The sequence below is a fragment of the Scyliorhinus canicula genome, chromosome 6 (genome assembly GCF_902713615.1).
Source record: "Scyliorhinus canicula chromosome 6, sScyCan1.1, whole genome shotgun sequence".
Taxonomy (NCBI): domain Eukaryota; kingdom Metazoa; phylum Chordata; class Chondrichthyes; order Carcharhiniformes; family Scyliorhinidae; genus Scyliorhinus; species Scyliorhinus canicula.
In genome coordinates, this window is record NC_052151.1 from 73,904,670 (window position 1) to 73,920,757 (window position 16,088).

The 16,088-nt window shown below is 47.7% G+C and overlaps 1 protein-coding gene across 4 annotated transcripts in view; it reads right to left on the reverse strand.

The window, feature by feature from the left end:
- The window catches only part of mchr2 (melanin concentrating hormone receptor 2), a 126,151-nt gene that overhangs the window by 47,164 nt on the left and 62,899 nt on the right, over nt 1-16,088 (reverse strand). The window contains exon 1 of one of the 4 annotated variants that reach the window (XM_038799520.1): nt 12,816-13,317. The exons of the other annotated variants lie outside the window; for them this stretch is intronic. The gene's annotated coding sequence lies outside the window, so the exon portion shown is untranslated. Of the gene's footprint in view, nt 1-12,815; nt 13,318-16,088 lie in introns of those variants that run through there. 4 annotated transcript variants of the gene reach the window in all.

A 16,088-nucleotide genomic window follows, 5' to 3' on the forward strand; every position in this document is an offset into this window, starting at 1 on the left:
AAGGCTGAATAATGGGAATGGGGTTGGCTTTGCATATGAAAACCCAAGTGTCTCAAGAAAATGACTAGGTCGAAGGAAGAGAATCAGCAGTAAGCTAAAACTAGCGCAGAAAAACTAGCCCATAGGAATCCAGGGCAATTTGTCAAACTGGATCCAAACTTGGCTTAATGGTAGAAGGCAGAGAGTGATGAAGTTGTTTTTGTGACTGGAAGCCACAGTGGTGTAGCCCAGCAATTGAGGGCAGCACGGTAGTTAGCATAAATGCTTCACAGCTCCAGGGTCCAAGGTTCGGTTCCCGGCTGGGTCACTGTCTGTGTGGAGTCTGCACGTCCTCCCCGTGCGTGCGTGGGTTTCCTCCGGGTGCTCCGGTTTCCTCCCACAGTCCAAAGATGTGCGGGTTAGGTGGATTGGCCATGCTAAATTGCCCGTAGTGTCCTAAAAAAAAGTAAGGTTAGGGGGGGGGTTGTTGGGTTACGGGTATAGGGTGGATACGTGGGTTTGAATAGGTGGTCATTGCTCGGCACAACATCGAGGGCCGAAGGGCCTGTTCTGTGCTGTACTGTTCTATGTTCTAATACCAACAATCCCATCCTCCCACCAAACTCCAAACATTAGCCCGCATGTTCACACAAACAAATGACACAAAGGAATCAGGAATCACCCATAGTTACCATTAACACTCACTGCCCCCCCTCCCCCCAGCCCTCCCACCCACCCTCCCCAACTAATGTTGGATGTTATCCAGTTCTTGAAAGTGCATAATGAACAACGCCCATGAATTGTAGAACCCCTCCATCCTTCCCCTCAGTTCAAACTTAACCTTCTCAAGAGTCAAGAATTCCAACAGGTCCCCCCGCCACGCCAGGGCACAGAGTGGAGAGATTGTTCTCCATCCCATCATGATCCACCTTTGAACGATCAACGAGACGAAGGCTACAACATCTGCCTCCGCACCCGTTTCCAACCCTAGCTGGTCCGACACCCCAAATATGGCCGCCCGGGTACAGTTTCACGTGCACCACAACGCTCACACACATCTTCCACTCCCTCAAAGAATCAGCTCATCCTCGCCCTCGTGAGGTGTGCTCTGTAAACCACCTTCAGCTGTATCAGCCCAAACCTTGCGCACGAGGTGGAGGCATTCACTCTCTGGAGCACCTCACACCAGACTCCCTCCTCCATATCCTCTCCCAACTCTTCCTCCCACTTTGCTTTGATCCCTTCCAGTGGTGCCTTCTCCTCTTCCAAAATAGCTCCGTAAACCGCTGACACTACCCCTTTCTCCAGCCCCCCTGTCATCAGCACTCCTCCAGCAATGTGGAGACTGGCTCCCCCAGGCTGAGGAAAGTTATTCTAACTGCTCCGCCATTTCTTTATTTTATTTTCTTACTCACTCTGCCTGGCAGTTGACAGTAATTAGTGATGTAGAGGTGTAATAATAATAATCTTTATTGTCACAAGTAGGCTTACATTAACACTGCAATGAAGTTACTGTGAAAATCCCCTAGTTGCCACAGTCCGGTGCCTGTTCAGATACACGGAGGGATAATTCAGAATGTCCAATTCACCTAACAGCACGTGTTTCGGAACTTGTGGGAGGAAACCAGAGCACCCGGAGGAAACCCACGCACACACGGGGAGAACGTGCAGACTCCACACAGACAGTGACACAAACCAGGAATCGAACCCGGGACCCAGGCGCTGTGACACTGTGAAACAACAGTGCTAACCAATGTGACAGGTTAAATAGGCATCACTCACGAATAAAGTACACCGGCCATTCATAATGGGAAAATTTGAATAGAAAGTGGGCTTTGTCAAAAGTGCATGCAGATATCATTAAAAAATATATAAATATAGATTATTCTAACCTCCATGGTCAAAACAAAACCCGACAATATTGATAAAACAGTGTATTGTACAGTGTATTAACACTGTAAAAATGCCTAAGTACCTGTCACATGTACACATTAAAAGGAGTTAATTATAGTGATAACATATCAATCAAAAAATTGCATTTCTATATGGTATTACATTGTGGTGTCATCCATTAAATAATGCAGGACCTCCATTTATTTTGCTATTTATGTAAAATAATAATTTTCTAATTGTTACAGAGATGTGTTGATTTCAGTGCTGGATTCATATATGGAACTTTTTAAAATAACAGTTGTAACCGTGAAACAAGGACATTGACTTAAGTTGGCTGCCACAGGTCACCTGACACATTTGGAACTGCAAGTTGGTCAAATATCTGAAAACCTCTGATGATTACAATTAGGACATGCCCAGTCAAATCCCCTTTGAAATTTCACACCTGCTAACGTCAAAGATTACTTCAAAGATGGACTGAAGCCTAAACTGGCTACCACCATGTGCATCATTATAAAACCCATACTCATTCCGTCAGTTGGAGACAGAAAGTCTACAGAGACAATGGCTATGTTGAAGGTTCTAACAGGTTCTTCCTAGTTCATCATGTGGATGAATGGCCCTTTCAGATATGGTGATTTGGACATTAAAAAATTAATCACCTAGGCCATAACACAATAACCAAGGTCTTTCCAGACATGAGCTAATCCCTTCTGTGGAATACTCTAATCATAATGGAGAAAGTGGTTACGTGTTTGAGGTCATCATTTTTGAAATGTGTTTTATTACAACACCCTGCTTGCCGTTAGAGCATTCTGAAAAAGCATCTAGAAGCTGCATACGGCTGTAAACCTCTAACTCTCTTTAAACTAAAGTAAAATCTTCTTATATTATATCATGGACAACTGACAGAGAAATTATAAAGAAGACTTCTAATTCAGTGTTTCCAGGGAACGAAAATAAGGACTCGTGTTTAAAGAACTTCCTCATCCACAAAGATAAGAGAAGGACTCATAATCAGTGAATTCCCTATTTATCGTTGCCTTTTACCGCTGAATCTTGGTTTAGCCATAAGTTAACGCCCTCGGCTTTATAACATGTAATTCTGTATTTTTGCTTCTGTGTGTCTGTATGTGTTTTACATACTTGGGATGTGGGAAATATATTTCCCTGGATGAGTTTGTAGCACGATTAAAACAAACCTCTCACTGGTTTAAACTCAAGGAAGCCTGCCTGACTGAGTTTGGCAGCACATAAACAGCAAGTACATTCACTGGATTGACACATTCATCCTTTCAGATTTCAAAAGGTCTTGTTTCAATCAACGAGAAGAGAAATAGGTCCTTGCACCTGCCCTCACTTTGCCGTAACACAATTTTATGTTAACCATCCAATATTCAGAATTTCTACAGGTATCGGTGTGGTAGATCATTCAAACAACTTGTAAAAATGTGATTTAATATTAAAACCATCATGTCATCCTTTATTTATAAAGAGAACAATTGAAGAAGCCACACAGTATGCTATAGCATTGCCACATTGTGTTAACTCTTCTTCTTGGAAACATAGAAACACGAAAAGGTAGGAGCAGAAGGAGGCCATGTGGCCCTTCAAGCCTACTCCACCGTTCATTATGATCATGGCTGATCATCCAATTCAGTAACTTGTTCGTGCTTTCCCCCCACCCCCCATCCTTTGATCCCTTTAGCACCAAGGTGCATGTCTAACTCTTTCTTGAAAACATAAAGGGCTGGATTCTCTGTTTCTGTGGCTAAGTGCTGGCTCGAATGGAGACTTTTTGCTGCAGGAAAATCGGCAGAAACACCTCACCGATTTCAGAACCGTTGTGGGGCTAGCGCCGGCGCCACAGAGCGCGCTGAAAACTGTTCGGCAAGCACAATTTTGGTGTCCGGCAACGGAGAATCCCGCCCACTATGTTTTGACCCCAAATATTTACGTGGAAGAAAAATCTATAGTATTACCACTCTCTGGGTGAGGAAATCTCTCCCCATCTCAGTCCTAACTGGTTTACCCCATAACCTCAGACTGTGACTCCCCATGCCATCGGGAACATCCTTCCCACATTAGAACATAGAACAGTACAGCACAGAACAGGGCCTTCGGCCCTCAATGTTGTGCCGAGCAATGATCACCCTACTCAAACCCACGTATCCACCCTATACCCGTAACCCAACAACCCCCCCCCCCCCTTAACCTTACTTTTATTAGGACACTACGGGCAATTTAGCATGGCCAATCCACCTAACCCGCACATCTTTGGACTGTGGGAGGAAACCGGAGCACCCGGAGGAAACCCACGCAAACAGGGGGAGGACGTGCAGACTCCACACAGACAGTGACCCAGCCGGGAATCGAACCTGGGACCCTGGAGCTGTGAAGCATTTATGCTAACCACCATGCTACCCTGCTGCCCCTATGACCTGTATAATTGCAGCATGACCTCCCTTCTCTTGTACTTGAATCCACTCATTATGAAGGCAAACATACCATTTGCCTTCTTCACTGCCTGCTGCACCTGTATGCTTCTTTTCTTTTTTTTTTAAAGGGGCAATTTAGTGTGGCCAATCCATGTACCCTGCACATCTTTGGGTTGTGGGGGTGAAACCCACACGGGGGAGAATGTGAAAACTTCACATGGGCAGTGACCCGGGGCCAGGATCAAATTTGTGTCCTTGGTGCCATGAGGTGGCCGTGCTAACCACTGCACCACCATGCCATTCTCTGCATGCTTATTTTCAGTGACTGGTGTACAAGGAATGCCAGGTCCTGTTACACATTCCCCTGACCTAATTTATGGCCATTCAGATAATAATCTACTTGCCCGTTTTGTTACCAAAGTGGATAACCTCACATTTATCCACATTAAATGGCATCTGCCAATCATTTTCCCACTCACTCAACCTATCTAAATCACATTGAAGCACCTCTGCATCCTACTCACAGCTCACCCTCCTGCTCAGCTTTGTGTCATCTGCAAATTTGGAAATATTACATTTAGTTCTCTCCTGTAAATCGTTAATGTATATTGTGAATAGCTGAGGCCCTGCAGTACCCAACTAGTCACTGCCTGCCATTTGGAAAAAGAACCATTTTCTATCCATCTCAATATACTACCCCCAATCCCATGCGTTTCAATTTTAGATGCTAATCTCTTATGTGAGACTTTGTTGAAAGCCTTCTGAAAGTCCAAATAAGCCACATCTAATGGGTCCCCTTTGGTCAACTCTACCAGTTATATAAGAATATAAGATCATAAGAACTAGGAGCAGGAATAGGCCTTCGAGCCTGCTCCGCCATTCAATGAGATTATTGCTGATCTTTTGTGGATTCAACTCCACTTTCCCATCCAAACACCATAACCCTTTATTCCTTTATTCTTCAAAAAGCTATCTATCTATATCCTCAAAGAATTCCAGTAGATTTGTCAAGCATGATTCCCCATATGTAAATCCATGCTGACTGTGTCCGATCCAGCCACTGTTTTCCAAGTGCTTTGTGATTAACTATTTTATAATGGACTCTAGCATTTTCCCCATCATCAACGTCAGGCTGACTGGTCTGTAATTTCCTGTTTTCTCTTTACCTTTTTAAATTCGCTACCCTCTAATCTATAGAAATTCTTCCAGAGTCTATATAATCTTGGAAGATGGCCATCAATGCATCCACTATTTCAAATCTCACTTCCATTAGTACACTGGGATGTAGATTATGAGACCCTGGGGATTTATCGATCCTCAATTCCATTAATATCCACAATATAATTTCTCTACTAATACTGGTTTCCTTCAGTTCCGCCCTCTCACTAAACCCTGTGTTACACAACATTTTTGGTATCATACTTGTGTCCTCCTTTGTGAAGACAGAACTAAAGTATGTATTTCGTTAGTCAGACATTTCTTTCTTCCCCATTATAAATTCCCGTTTCTGACTGTAAGGGACCGACATTAGTCTTCACCAATCTTTTTCTCATCACATACCTATAGAAACAATTTGATGTACCATCAATTGAACGCGAGACGAGTTGCTGAACAAAAGTATGGCTTTAATATACTAGATGTTAAGCCCTGCGGTCGATTACAGTAGAAGGACAACCGCCAGGAGTACTGGGTATTTATACCCCGCCTTGCGGGGTTAACACAGCCTCTCGACCAATCGGGGAGCCGTCACATGACTGGTCTCAACCAACCGGTTGAGAGGCACATGACCGACCAGGGCCAATGGTAAGCCAGTGTTCTGCACCAATGGCAGGCAGCTATGCTAATCATACCACCACATTCACCCCTTGCAGAGAAAGAAGCCGGGGGGGGGGGGGGGGGGGGGGGGGGGGGGGTCAACGAGAGCTGGGGGGGGAGAACTGGTGGTATGAGTAGTAAGGAGAAAAAAAAATGTATCCTTGGCTTCCCACTGGCCCAGACATTTAGCAACAGTACATAGTGTCCATACAAGGTCCATGGTGGTGTTGAAGTTAAATGGACACGATCAGCCTTTTCATTGCCCGTGACGTCCTGGCAGACCGCCACAGGGGAGTTGGTGACGTTGGTTCAGCCGATGGTGGTGGTTCAGCTGATGTCCTGGACTCCGGGAGCGGTGGTCCTTGAACTGTCTCCGTACCCCGGGCTGGTGGTGGAGACGCCATGGATGGGGAAGGGGTGGCCTGGGTGGGGCGCTGGAGGAAAAGGGGCGGGGGGGTCTGTGGTGAAGGGGGGGGGGGAAGACCGCACGCAGGCGGGTGCCAGGTCCCGGAGGGAGACCGTGTCCTGCCGACCGTCGGGGTACTCCACGTACGCATACTGCGGGTTAGCGTGGAGTAACTAGACTTGTTCCACCAACGGGACGGACTTGTGCACCCGCACATGCTTCCGGAGCAAGATGGGTCCGGGGGCGGCCAACCACGTCGGGAGGGAGAGGGGATCCGGAGGACGACTTCCTGGGGAAAACAAGGCGGCGTTCATGAGGTGTTTGATTAGTTGTTGTACAGAGGAGGGAGCGGATGGAATGTAGGGCATCGGGGATAACCTCTTGCCATCGGGAAATAGGGAGATCTCTGGACCGGAGGGCCAGTAGGATGGTCTTCCAGATGGTACCATTCTCCCGCTCGACCTGCCCATTACCCCGGGGGTTATAACTGGTCGTCCTGCTAGAGGCAATGCTCCTGCTGAGCAGGAATTGACGCAGCTCATCACTCATAAAGGAGGACCCCCGATCGCTATGTATGTACGCGGGGTAGCCGAACAGGGAAAAGATGGAGAGGAAGGCCTTAATGACGGTCGATGTGGTCATGTCGGGGCAGGGAATGACGAAGGGGAAGCGGGAGTATTCATCGATCACCGTCAGGAAGTAAATGTTGCGGTTTCTAGAGGGAAGGGGCCCCTTGAAGTCTATGCTGAGACGTTCGAAGGGGCGGGATGCTTTGATCAGATGCGCACGCTCTGGGCGGTAGAAGTGCGGTTTGCACTCTGCGCAGATGTGGCAGTCACGGGTTACTGTCCTGACTTCCTCGATGGAGTAGGGCAGGTTGCGGGTCTTTATGAAATGATAGAAACGGGTCACCCCTGGATGGCAGAGGTCCGCGTGGAGGGAGCGGAGGCAGTCTATCTGCGCGCTGGCGCAGGTACCGTGGGACAGGGCATCAGGAGGCTCATTGAGCTTCCCAGGATGATACAAGCTATCGTAGTTGTATGTGGACAACTCGATCCGCAACCGCAAGATTTTGTCATTCTTAATCTTGCCCTTTGTGCATTATCGAACATGAAGGCTACTGACCGTTGGTCTGTGAGGAGGGTAAACTTCCTGCCGGCCAAATAGTGCCTCCAATGTCGCACAGCTTCGACTATGGCCTGGGCTTCCTTTTCCACTGAGGAGTGGCGGAGTTCGGAAGCCTGGAGGGTTCTGGAGAAGGCCATGGGTCTGCCCGCTTGGTTCAGGGTGGCCGCCAGAGCTACTTCTGATGCGTCGCTCTCGACCTGGAAGGGGAGGGACTCGTCGATAGTGCGCATCGTGGCCTTTGCGATGTCCGCTTTGATGCGGCTAAAGGCCTGGCAGGCCTCTGTCGACGGCGGGAAGGTCGTGGACTGAATGAGGGGACGGGCCTTGTCGGCGTAATTGGGAACCCATTGGGCATAGTAAGCGAAGAAACCCAGGCAGCGTTTGAGGGTATTGGGGTGAGGGAGTTCCATCAGGGGGCGCATGCGTTCGGGGTCGGGGCCTATCACTCCGTTACGCACTATGTAGCCGAGGATGGCTAGACGGTCGGTGCTAAACACGCACTTATCCTTATTGTAAGTTAGGTTAAAGAGCTTTGCAGTTTGGAGGAATTTTCGGAGGTTGGTGTCATGGTCCTGCTGGTCGTGGCCGCAGATGGTGACATTATCGAGATACGGGAAGGTAGCCCGTAATCCGTACTTGTCGACCATTCGGTCCATCTCCCGTTGGAAGACCGAGACCCCATTTGTGACACCGAATGGAACCCTGAGGAAGTGGTAGAGGCGCCCATCAGCCTCGAACACGGTGTACTTGCGGTCACTCGCGCGGATGGGGAGCTGGTGATAAGCGGACTTGAGGTCAACCGTGGAGAAGACTTTGTATTTCGCAATCTCGTTTACCATGGCGGAAATACGGGAGAGAGGATACGCGTCCAGTTGCGTAAACCGGTTGATGGTCTGACTGTAGTCGATGACCATCCGGTTTTTCTCCCCAGTCCGGACCACCAGCACTTGGGCTCGCCAGGGACTGTTGTTGGCCTCGATGACCCTTCCTTCAGCAACCTATGGACCTTGGACCTGATGAAGGTCCGGTCCTGGGCGCTGTACCGTCTGTTCTGGGTCGCGACGGGTTTGCAATCGGGGGTGAGATTAGCAAACAAGGAGGGGGGGTCTACTTTGAGGGACGCGAGGCTGCCGACAGTGAGGGGGGGTATAGGGCCGCCGAATTGGAAGGTCAAGCTCTGCAGATTGCACTGGAAGTCCAGTCCTAGGAGTGCCGGTGTGCAAAGGTCGGGGAGGATAAGGAGTTTATAATTTAAAAAAACCTTCCCCCCGGACCGTGAGGTCCGCGATGCAGCACCCGGTGATGCGGACGGAGCGCGAACCTGAGGCTAACCCGATTTTGTGTTTTACAGGGTGGACAGGGAGCGCGCAGCGTCTTACCGTGTCAGGGTGTACGAAGCTTTCCGTGCTCCCGGAGTCCAGCAGGCAGTCCGTCTCATGTCCGTTGAGGTGGATTTGCGTCGTCGTCTTGGCGAGCGTGTGTGGACGTGACTAGTCAAGCTGAATGGCCGCGAGCCGTGGAGAAGATCCATAGTCATCGTCGTCGGCCGAGTAGGTGCTGGCAGGACCTTGTGTGCCAGTCCAGGATGGCGGCGCCCAGGACCCGCACGTGGAGTCGGGGCCCCAAGGTGGCGGCGCCCAGGACCCGCACGTGGGGTCGGGGCCCCAAGATGGCGGCGCCCAGGACCCGCATGTGGAGTCGGGGGCCCCAAGATGGCGGCGCCCAGGACCCGCACGTGGAGTCGGGGCCCCAAGGTGGCGGCGCCCAGGACCCGCACGTGGCGTCCGGGGCCCAAGATGGCGGCGCCCGCAGGACCCTCGTGGTTGCTGGGGGCGGGGTTAGCGGTACTGGCGGGCCGATCGGTGCGGCTGAGAGCGGGGGCAGAGAGGCGCGCAGGCCGGATGCAGGGGCCCGGGGGGGGGGGGGGGTGATTGATGAGGTGCACTGGAAGTGCCCGGAAGGGCCCGGAGGAGGAGATCCCCGGTCGCTGCGCGGCACAGCAGCGACCAATTTGGCCTGGCAGACCGTCGTAAAATGGCCCTTCTTCCCGCAGCTCTTACAAAGGGTGGATCGGGCCGGGCAGCGCAGGCGGGGGTGTTTGGCAAGCCCACAGAAATAGCAGCGGGGCCCCGCGGACTTGTCGGGGCGTCCCGCGGCGCAGACCTGAGGGGGGTCGGGAGCGGCGGATGGCGGTGGGGAAGCATGCCAGGAGGCCCAGGGCGCTGCAGCGCGGCTGGGGACATAGGCGCGGGCGTTTAAGTCGGCGACCTCCAGGGAGGTGGAGAGAGTCCGTGCCTCAGTTAGGCTGAGGTCGTCTTTTACCATCAGGCGCTGGCAGATTGCGGTGGACTGCATCCCAGCCACGTAAGCATCTCTGATTAAAAGTTCCATGTGCTCAGTGGCTGAAACTTGGAGGCAGGCGCAATTCCTCCCCAGGACAGCGAGGGCCCGGTAAAAATCATCTAAGGACTCACCGGGGAACTGTTGTCTGGTAGCCAGCAGATGTCGGGCGTACACACGGTTTACCGGCTTAAGAAATTGTCCTTTTAGTGTATCCATGGCCACGTCGTATTCTTTTTCTTCCTCTATCATCGCGTAGGCCGCCATGCCTACGCTGGAATGGAGAATATGAAGTTTCTGTGCCATGGTAGGGGTGCTGCTTGCGGTCGCCAGATAGCTATCGAAACACGCCAGCCAATGCTTGAAGATTGCCGATGCGTTCGGAGTTTGCGGGCTGATGCGGAGGCAGTCGGGCTTGATCCGGAGCTCCATCTTCAAATTTCTAGTATATTAAATTGATGTACCATCAATTGAACGCGAGACGAGTTGTTGAACAAAAGTATGGCTTTAATATACTAGATGTTAGTATATTATGCGGTCGATTACAGTAGAAGGATGACCGCCGGGGGTACTGGGTATTTATACCCCGCCCTGGAGGCGGGGTTAACTCAGCCTCTCGACCAATCGGGGAGCCGTCACATGACTGGTCTCAACCAACTGGTCGAGAGGCACATGACTGACCAGGGCCAATGGTAAGCCGGTGTTCTGCACCAATGGCAGGCAGCTATGCTAATCATACCACCACACAGTTACAGTCAGTTTTTATGTTAACCACAACCTTACTCTTGTACTCTATTTTCTTCTTCTTAATCAGTATCTTTGTCCACTTTGGTGGAATCGTACACTGCTCCCAATCCATAGGTCTGCTGTTTTTTCTGACCAATTTATATGTCTATTCCTTGGCTTTAATACTATCTTTAATTTCCCTTGTAAACCAAGGTTTAGCCATCTTTCCCATTTTATTTTTGTGCAAGACAGGAGTGAACAATTGTTTCTGTTCACCCATGCACTCTTTGAATGTTTGCCATTACCTATCCATCATAATCCCTTTAAGTAAGGTTCCCCAGTCAATCAGAGCCAACTTACGCCTCACACCATCGTAGTTTCCTTTATTCAGATTCAGGACCGTAACCTCAGAAATAACTACCTCACTCTCCTTCTTGATCTGAGGAAGAATTCTATCATATTATGATGACTCATCCTCAAGGTATCTTGCACAACCAGATTGCCAATTATTCCTTTCTCATTACAAAATGCCCAGTCAAGGATGGCCTGTTCTCTGGTTGGTTCTTCAACATATTGGTCCAGAAAACCATCCTGTATACACTCCACTAATTCCTCCTCTATGGTATAATTACTCATTTGATTTGCCCAATGTATATGCAGTTCCATTCCTGGTCACCCTGCAGTCACGTCTCCACAATTATCATTCATAATTACAAATGTTCCTTGATCGCATGCATCCCTAATTTCCTGTTTAGTGCCATTCCCAACATCACCATTACAGTTTGGGGGTCTATATACAACCCCTCCGTTCTGCCCATACAGGTTCCACATCATTGGAGCTAATATCCTTCTTCACTATTGTATTAATTTCTTCTTTAACCAGCAATGCAACTTCACCACCTTTTCCTTTTCTCTGGCATTCCTAAATACTGTTCTGTTTCCATTCCTGGTCACCCTGCACAATCCCGATCATATCTGTCTGTATCTATTTGCCTGATTGCTTCATCCACTTTATTGTGAATGTTATGTGGATTAAGACACAAAGCCTTAAGATTTGTCTTTTTAACAATACTTGTCCCGTTCCCGAACTTTGACTAAAAGTCATCCAGACTCGAAACGTTAGCTTCATTCTCTCGCCAAAGATTCTGTAAGACCTGCAGCATTTTCTGTTTTTGTCACTGCGAAAGCTGATGGTGGCTCCTGAACTGTACCCAAGAAACAGATGGAATTGGGCGCGGAGAATAGTGGTTATAATTTCACTTAAAACACGAATGCTCTGACATTCCTTTTAAACGGTGCTCGGCAGCCCTTGCAAAATGGAATCGTTTCCCATTATCTCCCACAGCGACCTTTATAAAAAAGTGAGAACAGTCTGGTTCAGACTCAACTGTTTCTTGCAATCGTTTCTGACCCGATCGATTCTCCATCCCACCCACCCCCACCCTGAGGTATTTCTTTCACTAAGTAATCCTGAAGGAAGCCAGGATAAACTATAATGCAGAATCTAGCAAACATTCCCGACTGTGGGTCAACCTTCCTGCAGCACCGAGTTCGTGATTGTCTTTAGCTTTACGGAACATTGCTGCAATTACCGCGCAAAGTTGGGGCAAAGAAACCGCTGTTTGCCTTTATTGTATTGGCTTTGGTTTCCTGCACGTTATTTGATGACATTTGTTTCCATCTCACTGGTTTGTTGGCATTCGGCGGTGGAGGCTGATTAAATATTAGAAAATCGTCAGATGCAGAAGTCTCTGCTTCGTTTGGTTAGTGAGGGGGTAGAAAGTTTAATTTAATTTATGTTAATAGGGTGACGCAAGAGTGATTAAAGTGCAACCGTGCCGACTAACAAGTTCTCGTCCCTGCACATCACGCAACCACTCATCGATAACTCAATTATGTTGAACGATCTGGTATTGTTCATGTCTACCAGCAGCGAAATATATAGTTCAAATAAAATAATCGAATAAGTAAATGCATGGATGGTTATAACATAGGAATGATAGCAAGATTTGTAATGCATCCTTTTTGTACAATATATAAACCATTTTTCTGATACTCATTCAAATATATTGTCTTCATTCAGTTCTTACCTGCTTGGTGCCAGTGTAGATCTCGGAAAGTAATTGATGCTTACCAAGCCAGCCTGGTGTTTTCTTCCTGCCTGGTGGGTGTTTGGAAATGCACACAAGTGTTTTTATGCAGCAGCAAGTTGAGGCGCCAATCCCACTATCAGCTCAGTGTGCACTCGAGCTGTCTTCCTCCGCACCTTGTCCCTTCACAGGTCGGCTGGAGTGCTGAGGAAGTGACAAGCCATTTGATTTGCATATGGCCTGTCCGTGGGAAATGATTCGACGAGGTTGCTGAGCTGGCAATGTGAGAACTCAGCTGGTGTCTGTACAAGAGCTGAGCCTGGAAGAGTTTGCCAGGTTAGTGAAACTGGGATCGCCGCGCCCAGCTCGCTCTGCAACAGGTCCTTCTCCACTCACATCTGCTCTCCGAGTTTGCACAAAGCTGCTTTAAAAAAAAATGACTGAAAATAAGTTCTGTTGTGAAGATGGCAGCGTCTCGACACCGCAGTGTACAGCTGGTTTATTTCAGCAATCCTTACAGACTTCTAACTTTGGAATTGTGTGACACACACTGAGCTGTAAATGCAGTAGGCGTGTCATCTTGCAGCTAAGAACCGCTGTCTGGAAGGATTGATGGGAACCAACAGCCCAGGAGATAAAGCTGACTTGGTAGGCGCTCAGAAAAGTGAGAAGTGATTCATTCTGGTGGGCAGAATGAGGAATTAGAGAGGCAATATAAAATAACTGATTAAATTTGACAGTGGATGCAAGAATGCAGGGATACCTGGGGTGTATGTACACTAGTCTTTCAAAGTGGTAGAACAAGCTGAAAAGGCTCTAATTTGCAATTTTTGGCACACAGAATATTGGCACAACCATTCTGCTCCTCCTCCTCCACCCCAACCACCACCTTCTGAAATCCCAAAGGTATCCGTGTGTGTGTGTGTGTGGGGGGGGGGGGGGGGGGGCACATAACAGGGGTAAATTGTCCCTAAATATAACAATTGTCATAGACAGGATGGGGTTCATTTAACAACACTAAGTTCTCTTCTCACCACCCGTCTGTGAACAGAAAGTGGTTTTGATTCACTTCACAATTCTAAGCAGTAGTGTATCTCCCAAACCCTCAGTTTTTGTGTGATCCAATTTCTATTAATAGCCCCACAGCAAGCTTGAGATAGGATGAACTCAAAGGGTTACTTACACTCAAATGCAGGAGGAGGGTAGCAAAGTTGCCTTCTTTCCACACATAGAATAAAGGAGGGACAGAGAAAATAAAGATTTATAATAAAAGGACCAAAGATTTACAATAAAGAGACCACAGAGTAAATTAATATTATTTCACATGAGTTCAGGTCCCAGAATCAAAGTCCAATTAAATATTCCTTCATGGAGGTTGGTAGGTTGAAAATTGATGCAGTATAATTCACTTTTCCAGTGCTGCTGACTTCAGGCAATGAGATAGGCATGCATAGTTTAATTAGTCTTGTAGGTGATGGTGCAGAAGTTCCAGTAGAAACAGCTTAGATGGGCCCAGGAATTCAATCTGGGCCAGGGCTCCATTACTCACACTTCTCCACATAGCCTTTGACAAGGGTTCCTGAGATGGTTAAATGCCCTACCATTAAGAACTGAATGAAATTGAAAGGCAGGTTATGGGGCCATTTGTCCTAGCAGGCCAGTAGACTTTAGTTGGCCAGCCTGGATTATAAAATGCAGATTGCCTTTGTATAGTTCCCTTCGAATTTGGTCTCTACAGCCCACAGGGAATCATTCATGTATCTTCAGAGATAACAAGATGCAAGTTTCTTTGAAACTGCCGAGTAGCTCCTTTTGGTCGAAGGTCACAGGAAAACATAGATTCAGCCATTTTAAAAGGCCATTGTCCAGTTTTTAAAAGTTTAGAAATAGCCATGAGGATATCTAAATATATTCTAAAAATATATGGTGTGAGGCCTTAGACCCCTCGTACAATGTAGATATCACAGGGTAGAATGAGCAGAATGTTTAGAATGATGTCTGGTGGGATCATTTTGAAATGTACATGATTTAAGTAAAGCCTTGAGAGAGTGCTGCACTGCCGGAGCGGCTGTCGTTTGGATGAGGCATGGAGGCTCCATCTGTTCTTTCGGATGAGTGCAAATTAGACCATCACATTATTTTGAAGAAGGACAGGGTAGTCCTTTCCAATATTTACCCCTCAGGCAAAATGACGAAAACAGATTATTTGGCCATTTATTTGCTTTTTCCATGGTTTGACTTGACAGCAGTGGCAGCAGTTCAAATGTGCTTAAGATCATTAAAAAATAGGAGCAGACCCATCAATCCGGATCCACCTTTCAATAAAATCATGGCTGATCTGATTATGGCCTTAACTCCACTTTGCTGCCTGTCCCCCATAACCCCATTGACCCCCTTGCCAATCCATCTAACTCAGGCTTGAATATATTCAATAACCTAGCCTCCATTGCTCTGTGTGCAAGAGGACAAAGACAACCAACAGCTAACTGAGAGAATAAATTCCTCCTCAAGCCCATCTTAAATGGGAGACCCATTATTTTTAAACATGCCCCCTGGTTCTACATTCCCCCAGGAGAGGAAATATCCTCTCAACCTCTACCCTTCAAGCCCCCTCAGAATCCTATGTTTTTTAAAAATAAATTTAGAGTACCCAATTATTTTTTTTCCAATTAAGGGGCAATTTAGTGTGGCCAATCCACCTATCCTGCACATCTTTTGGGTTGTGGGGGTGAAACCCACGCAGACACAGAGAAAATGTGCAAACGCCTCACGGACAGTGACCCAGAGCCGGGATTCGAACCCGGGTCCTCAGCGCCGTAGGCAGCAATGCTAACCGCTGTGCCACCGTGCTGCCCAGAATCTTATATGTAGCAATGAGATCACCTCTCATTCTTTTAAATTCCAGCTTGCTAAAGCCCAACCTGTTTAATCTTTCCTTCACAGACAAACACCTTCATCCCAGGAATCAGCTTAATGAACCTTCTCCATTCTTAGATTAGGAGACCAAAACTGCACACAGTACTCCAGGTGCGGTCTCACCAATACCCAGTGCAGCTATATTGACTTCCCTAATTTATACTCCATCCCCCTTTGAAATAAACTTCAGCATTCCATTTGTCCTCCTAATTATTTGCATGGTGTTTCATATTCAAGCACATCCAGTTTCATCTCCTTTGCAGCATTCTGCAGTCGTTTCAATTTAAATTATACTAATATAATATTAAAATAATGATTATAATATAACCTCATTGGCTGTAAAGCATTTTGGAATGA